An 8,989-nucleotide genomic window follows, 5' to 3' on the forward strand; every position below is an offset into this window, starting at 1 on the left:
ACAAATAACTTTTCAACCTGGAGACCCCACCTTTTTGAAATAGTTTTTCTCACCTATAAGCAAGGGAAGAATAACAACACTTGCTGGTGCCCGGTATCATGTTATTGCTCCAATCCACCTTTCTTTGACATGTTTTTTGACACTGTAATGACACATGTAATGTCATTACATGTAATGACACATGTAAACATTTCTCCTTTGCCAAGCTGACAGTGTTGGACTTCTCTACAAAGGATACCGGAGGGACATTGCATGAGAAAGGAGCTTCCATTCCTAATTCCAGTCTGGGCTTCTTCTCCCTCCTGTGTTACACTTACCAGCAGTGTCTGGGAGGCCCCAGTGGCCTTCACTCTCCAGCACGTTTTCGGGTACCCCAGGAGCAAGTTTCCGTAAATCACCTCTGGCTTATTGAGACTCTAGAAAACTTCTACAGGTATTTCCTATGGATAAATTCCAGCCTATTCACACCTTTCAGCGGGTCTCTTGACCACTCAGCAGGCTTCTCCTAAGACCAGCTCTGGTTCACACCCTCTGCCAATCTGTCTGCCTCCAGCCACCTGCCTGCTCCTACGGCAGCCACGCCCCACTCAGGAGCATCTCCATGGGCATGAACCTGGGTAGTTGCTGTGATGCTGTCACCCTGAAATGCTCAATAACTTTTTAACAAAGTGACCTACATTTTCATTTTTTGCACTGGGCCCCACACATTGTGTTTTTGGTCCTACCCTGAGTTCTTAAGCTTAGCCTTGGTGGGGAGCCCTCTTCCACATTCTTAGTTCCTTCCCGTTCTTTCATTCTCCCTCAGAGGAAGCAGCTGCTGTCTGAATTGCTTTCCCTATACTTTTTAGAGGCCTCTTTTACTCCCTTTAGTAGTTAGCCACCTTTTACTAGTTTAATGAGTCTTTATATTAAATTACTGGTGTAATTTCTGTTTCCTGATTGGACCCTGATTGATGCACTGCCTCAGAGAGTTTCTGGGAAACTTAATTGATATGTTTCATGTAATAATGCAAGCACTAATGCCCTGCACTTAGTAAGTGTTAATTAATCAAGGTGTTATTAATTATGATGCTTTCTCTACGTAACCACAAGTGAAAGCCCCTAGTTGGTTCTCCCATAAAGTTATGTGCCACAGTAACAAAAATTAGGAATAGATATGGGTTGCTCTTAATTCTACAACCCTCCCTAGAAATGAACACATACCTATCTCAGGGTTTTCTAAGGCTTAAATGGCAAATTTATGTGAAAAAACATTATAAATCATGAATCATTTTATTAATATTAGCGTTATTTACTACCAAAAGTATTTGTTGCTGCCTTTATGCCTGTAGTGTTGTCGATGTCTTATACAACACCAGTAAATATTTGGTATTATTGTATAGCTAACATTCAACAGCCTATTATGTGTAGGTGTTTATAAATTATTTCATTAATCATCACAGCCCTACTGCACAAAAGTTATTTTTTTCTTTGGTGTCTACTTGACTCCTATTACTCTCACAGCACATGTTCAATCCAACGGTGAATCACCTAGGTTTTACTTTCAAAATGTGGTCAGACTCTGACCGTTTCTCAGCACCCCTGCTTCACCGCCCTGGCCTAAGAGACCATAGCATTTTCTCTGGCCCCTGCAGCTGCTCCCTAACTGACTTTTCAGGGTCTTCTCAGGTTTTGTTCATTGGACCTTTGTCCCTGACCCTTCTGTGTAATACCACAGCTCAGAGCCTATCAATATTTAAATGGAAACCCCTGGAAAGAGCTCTAGCTCCTTATGCTCACTCTTGGGGACGATTTTCACAGCCCCAGCTCTTTGTGTGCCCTCGATGCCCTGGTATTTTTAAAGAAAGATCAGATGACACAGTATTGACTGTGAAGATGGAGGTTAAGAAAAATGACAAATAATTGACCCTTGTATAAGATTTGAAACAGGTTTATTGAGCTGTGAGGTTGTCAGTGGTAATGAGATTTTATTCTCATTTTTCTCATATCTCTTTTAATTTACAGCAGATTGGAAAAAAAATTGTTTTTCGAGGCTACCAAAATATGATTCATGGCCTCTGCTCATGGATAGCTTAAGTTCATTAGGAAATTATGAAGATGCATAATGCCCAGGGTAAACTTAAGACTCATAAAACATTTTGCTTAAGGTAAAATTGATTTCAAACGCGCTGGGGGAGTGAATATTAGTTAGCCTTAGATTAATTTCCTTTAGCTTGGAGACTACACAGTATGGGGCAAGGTAGTTTTTAAAATTAAAGATAGCATAATTAAAAATGCAATAAATTGAAAGAATTAATTTATTTGATATAATTTCTATGCAGTCTGGTCTCACTGTCTGATTCTGTTATGGTACTGCCAATGAGTGGGGATGACTAGGTACTGATTTTCAACTATATTATTCTTCACTGTAATCACCCTTTATTATAACACTTACCTGCAAGGGTACATCGATCTGAAAATGCCCATTAATTACACTGCTAATGGTCAGCAAGTCTGAGAATTATGCCAGGATGAATAAGGAGTGAGCTGCAGGTACCTTTGGGGTAGTCACTTCAGCTAAGGTACCATGGGCAGAGCTGAGTGGGTCAGCAAAGCTGCCAGCCTGGAGCTGGCGGATACTGTGCATTGCTGACCTTTTATTTAGTTGGAAAACTATAGGAGCTTGAAAGCTAATATTAACCAATGATATGCAGAGCTTCTCTGGCACGGCAGGGCAAGGGGAATGTAGTCCCCTGATAAGATACAGAAACAAAGATGTTTCTAAATGACAGGGTTTGATTGTGTTTCGGGTTTTTGAATTGTTTCCCTTTCTGGTTCTAAAGAAGGATGAAATTTGAAACATAAGTCACAAGCCCTTTATACCTGAATATAAAATAGGGCAAGGGATAATGACTTCTAGATAAGTTGTTTCCAAGTATCTATCCAGTGGGTTCTTGGGTGCATTTGTTTAGTATACTTATATATTGATTTTTCTTCCAATAATTCTTATATGATTTAGAATTATTGTAATGTTTATTAATATGGAGATCTGTCATATTCTTAATCCATTAGTATCTAACTGATCCCACTGGTATTGAAATTACACTTATGGTTTTTAAAGCTACATTTAATGTTTAGAAAAGCCACGATTTTCTAAAGTTTTGTCTTATTTTTGTTGTGCAGGTATGTTGTTGGATAGTTTTTAAATACCATTGACCTTGAAAGTTAGAGAAAAGGGGAATTAGATGATTTCTGGACTGACTTTAATAGAGAAATGGAGAGTACAAAATCACATAATAAGAGAATGAAGAAAATGGGATGATTATGGACCATTCACTGGTGAAATTAGGGTATAAATTGATTTTTGTCTTTGAAATAAGAGGGGAAAAGAGAGCAGGCAGAAGAACTGCAAACATTCTTGAACAGAAATGGAATGACTTTTTGTTGTTAGCCTGTGTTTTCATGATTGAAAGTTAAATGAGGAACATGCTATTAGAGGATGTAAGTAGGTGTGTCAACAAATGGCCACATAGTGATTAGAGGACTATTAATGGATTTTAGCCAGTTGATGGACATTTGCTATAGCAGCATATACATATATAGATAACAGTGCGTATAACTGAAGTTATTAATTTATATCAAGATCGACAAAAGCACTTGATGTAATATTTACTTTTTGATCAAGGTATAATTGACATGTGACATTATATTAGTTACAAGTGTATCACTTAATGATTCAATATTTGTATACATTGTGAACTGATCATCACAATAAGGCTAGTTACCATTAGTCACTATACATAGTTACAATTTTCCTTCTTTTTTTTTGTGATGAGGACTTTTAAGAATTATTCTCTCTTAGCACCTTTTGAATATGCAATACAGTATTATTGACTATAGTCACCATGCTGTACATTATATACCCACAACTTATTTATTTTATAATTGGAAGTCTGTACCGTTTTGACTCCTTCACACATTTCACCTCCCCACACCACATCCCCTCTGATAATCACCAATTGACCCTCTGTATTTATGAGCTTGTTTTTGTTTGTTTGTTTTTTTAGATTCCACATGTAAGTGAGATCATATGGTATTTGTCTTTCCCTGTCTGACTTATGTCACTTAGCATAAGATCCATCTATGTTGTTGCAAATGACAAGATTCCATTCTTTTTTATGGCTGAGTAATATTCTGTGTGTGTGTGTGTGTGTGTGTGTGTGTGTGTGTGTGTGTGTGTGTGTGTGTGTGTGCGTACTTTATTTCCATCTCTTGGCTATTGCAAATAATGCTGCAGTGAATAGGAGAGTGCATATATCTTTTTGAATTTGTGTTTTTTGTCCCCTTTGGATAAATGCCCAGAAGTGGAATTGCTGGGTCATAATGGTAGTTCTATTTTTAACTTTTTGAGGAGCATTCTTCATACTGTTTTCCATAATGACTGCACCAATTTACATTCCCACCAACAGTGTACAAGGGTTCCCTTTTCTCCACATCCTTGCCAACACTTGATAATAGTCATTCTAACAGGTGCGAGGTGGTATCTCATTGTGGGTTTTATTTGCATGCCCTTGAGTATTAGTGATGCTGAGTATCTTTTCTTGTGCCTGTTGCCCATCTGCATGTCCTCTTTGGATAAATGTCTATTCAGATAATCCACCCATTTTTTAATTGGATTGGTTTTTTGCTGTTGACTTGTAAGAGTTTTTTAAAAATATATTTTAGATAGTATCAGATGTGCGATTTGCAAATATTTTCTCCCATTCAGTAGGTTGCCTTTTCACTTTGTTGATGATTTCCTTTATTTTGCAGAAACTTTTTAGTTTTATGTAGTTCCACTTGTTTGTTTTTACTTTTGGTGCCTGTACTTTTGGAGTCATATCCAAAAAATCATCACCAAGACTGATGTCAAGGAGCTTACCATCTGTTTTCTTCTGGGAGTTTTATGGTGACTGGTCTTACATTTGAGTCTTTAATCCATGAGTTAATTTTTGTGTATGATGTAAGATAGTTTCATTCTTGCACCTACTTTCATTCTTTTGGTGTCCATTTTTTTAAATTAAAGTTTATTGGGATGACAATGGTTAATAAAGTTACATGGGTTTCAGTTGTATAACTCTGTAATACATCATCACTGTCCAGTTTTGAACTTTTTTTTTTTTATCCAACTTCACTGCTAACATGAGAGAGGATATATTTGGGCTAGTCTTGAGGTCAGTCAGAAGCAGCGGCCATCTGAAAGAAGTAGTACCACAAAATAAATCAATGAAGAAACAAGTAACTAAATACTGATCTTAATATCACTGTTCTCCATAGGTCTCTTGACTGAAATGTAAGAAAAACTAAAAATGATCATGCTATGCCAGTTGGTTTTTTATTTTTTTAATTTGTTTTTATTTTTTTATAAAGCATTCAGTTTTTCAACTATCCCTTTGTATTATTTACTAAACAACTTTGACTTTATTTTTTTAGGTTGTGTGAATGTACTGATTTTTTGGCATTGAGGAGGTAATATCTCTTGTGGATGCCAAATATAGGAAAAATTAACATTCAGCATACCTATTACTCAGAAATTAAAATACCATTATATTTCTTCAGAACGATTTCTTTTATTACAAAGATATATTTAATTAGGCATTTAAAAATGAAGTGTTCCTTGGAATTTGGAAGTAATTTTATTATTTCCATAATTCTCTTGCCAAATTAATTAGACATTGTGGGCCAAATGTGTAGTTTAAAATCATCAGATTAATGCAAATGGCATTTTATAATATAAAATTAAGTAGGAGACTTTTAGAGATTTCTTAATTTAATCTGACAGGCAATTGTGAAAATATTTCTCTATATAAAAGTTAAAGATGTTATTTAAAATTAATTCTAAAGCTAAAGGACAAACATTACTTCAGATTAAATGCTAAAGGACAAAGATTAATGGTGAAAAATCTTTAATTAGCAGGAAGGAATTGAGTGGAAAATTATTAACTTGTTCCTTCATAAATCTTTAATATTAATTGATTAGTGCTTTATATTTAAAGATATAATCACCAGAGTGTAAATAAGCAATGTAACCTTTCTTAATAGTGGGCTGAAATATTCTACCAGACATTTGAAAGGCACTTCCTCCTAGAATCGTTGGACTATTCTATTCTACGAATATTGGAATTGTTTTATTGGAAAACCAGATTCTTGTGAACTTTAGACACATTTCCTAAACTGTGAATCTCAATCTCTCTCTCTCTCTCTCTCTCTCTCCGTCTCTATCAGAAACATCACCTTTATCATTTTAAAAATATGTGATTTCTCAGACTCCTTTTAAGTAGTCATGTGAAAACATCCTTGAGAAGTTATCTTTAATCTTTTAATAACCTTAATTTGTTTATAGAACTGTGAACATCTATCCATGCTTATGGTGGTCAAAATGTAGGGATTTTTTTTTAAACTAACTGCTGTGTTAATAAACATAACTGGGGATAGTTCTCTTATCTTTAGTAGTGATGGAGAGGTCCACATAGTAAGGACAAAATGAAAATTTGAATATATTTTCATTATCACATAAGGACTTAAAAAATTATTTATCACAATTTCTGTTGGGACAAGCATTGTCTGGGGAAGTACTTTGATAAAACAGTGGTACACAGAGACACCTGAAGGACATGCATAAATAAGTTAAAAAGGTCCCTAATTTGGGGAGAATAAGATAAGAAGAATAAGTTGCATTGCTTCCAGAAAAGAGGTAGTGAGGGAGGAGAGTAATAAGATGAGAATACGTAAACTGTCAAATGCTATGTGTTGCATGACATGGCTGGTCCTTGGGATCCCCCACAAATGTTTAGTGTGAGTGTATTTCATGAAGAAGCTTGAGAAGGTGCTGGATTTTGCAACACCTTTTGATATAGGGTAAAGAGAGATAGTGTACACTGAAATAGGAACCAAGGACATATTCTAGACCTAGAGTTGAAACCTCAGATGCATGAAATTAAACAAAGGCATTATATCAACACAGGAATGAAAAATATCCAACTCGTAGTCTTTAGAAACCATGAATGAGGAGGGAAGCTGTCTTAATCAGCTGGGCCTGCCATAACAAATGCCATAGGCCAGGCCACTTAAAAAACAGATATTTATTTCTCACAGTTCTGGAGGCTATGAAGTCCAAAATCAAAGTGCCAGCTGATTCAGTTCCTGCTGAGGACTTTATTGCAGAAGTCTGTCTTTAAGCTGTGCCTTTACATGGTGCAGAGGGATCATCTAGGTCATCTCTCTTGTGTCTCTTCTTATTAGGGCACTAATCCCATTCATGAGGGCTCCATCCTTAGGACCCAATCACCTTCCAAAGGCCGCAGCTTCAGATACCATCACATTAAGGCTTAGAGCTTAGCATATGAATTTTGAGGGAACGCAAACATTCAGTCCATAGTAGAAACATTGTTTCCAGGAAATGGAAAAAAATGTTGATTTAATTATAGTGTATTGAAGAAGTAAATTTGACATGGCAATGTTTTTGACAATCTCTTTTTAGAAAGGTTTTTCTTTTTTTTTTTTTCAGTTTTATATACCATGTATCAGTGAAATCATATGGTTCTTGACTTTTTCTGTCTGACTTATTTTGCTTAGCATTCTATATATAAGTATAGTTGGTATACAATCATATTTTGGTTATATTATTTCAGGTATACGATATAATGATTCGACCTATTTATACCTTATGCTGTGATCACCCCACTTCATCCAACCCCCCCATGCCCTCCTGTCTGGTAATCATCCCTTTGGTCTCTGTTCCTGTGAGTCTGTTTTTGTTTTGATTTTAGATCTACATATAAGTGAAATCATATGGTATTTGTCTTTCTCTGTCTGAGTTGTTTCACTTAGCATAATACCCTCTAGATCCATCCATGTTTTTGCAAATGGCTAGATTTCATTTTTTATTGCTGCATAATATTCCATTGTATGTGTTTGTATGTGCATGTGTGCGTGTGTGCGTGTGTGTGTGTGTGTGTGCGCGCGCGCGGACACATGTGTGCGCATTCATCTATCAATGGACACCTAGGTTGCTTCTATATCTTGGCTATTGTAAATAATGCTGCAATGCCCATACGAGTGCATATATCTTTTCAAATTAGTGATGTTTTTGGTTTGGTTTTTGTTTTGGATAAATACCCAGAAGTGAAATTGCTCGGTTGTATGGTATATCCATTTTTAGTTTAGTGAGGAATCTCCATACTGTTTTCCATAGGGGCTGCATCAGTTTGCAGTCTCATCAACAGTGTACAAGTATTCCCTTTTCTCCACATCCTCTCCAACGCGTGTTGTTTGTTGACTTTTTGATAACAGCCATTCTGTGTGGTGAGAGGTGGTATCTCATTGTAGTTTTGATTTGCATTTTCCTGATGTTTAATGATGTTGAGAAAGAGAATTACAGGCCAATATCCCAGATGACCATAGATATCAAAATTCCCAACAAAATACAAGCAAATCAAATTCAATAGTCCATTAAAAGGATGATCAAGGATGAGCCATATCAAGAGGGACTTATACCAGAGATGCAAGAGTGGTTCAACATGCACTAAGCAGTTAATGATTCATCACATCAACAAAACCAAGGATAAAAATTATAATAGGATATCAAAACCAAGGATAATTATGATTATCTCAATAGATGCAGTAAAAGCATTTGACAAAATTCAACACGCATTTATGGTAAAAACTCTCACAAAAGTGGGTAAAGAAGGAATTTAACCTCAACTTGATAAAGGCTACATATGAGAAGCCCACAATTAACATCATACTCAATGGTGAAAAGTGAAATCTTTTCCTCTAAGATCAGGAACAAGACAAGGATGTTCACTTTCACCACTTTTATTCAACATAGTATTGGAATTCCTTGTTGCAGCAGTTAGACAAGAAAAAAAAAAAAGAAAGGCATCCAAATAGGGAAGAAAGAAGTAAAATTGTCATTATTTGCAGATGACATGAGACTATATATATATATATATATATATATATATATATA

This window comes from Hipposideros armiger, unplaced genomic scaffold (assembly GCF_001890085.2).
Source record: "Hipposideros armiger isolate ML-2016 unplaced genomic scaffold, ASM189008v1 scaffold_420, whole genome shotgun sequence".
In the NCBI taxonomy this organism is placed as follows: domain Eukaryota; kingdom Metazoa; phylum Chordata; class Mammalia; order Chiroptera; family Hipposideridae; genus Hipposideros; species Hipposideros armiger.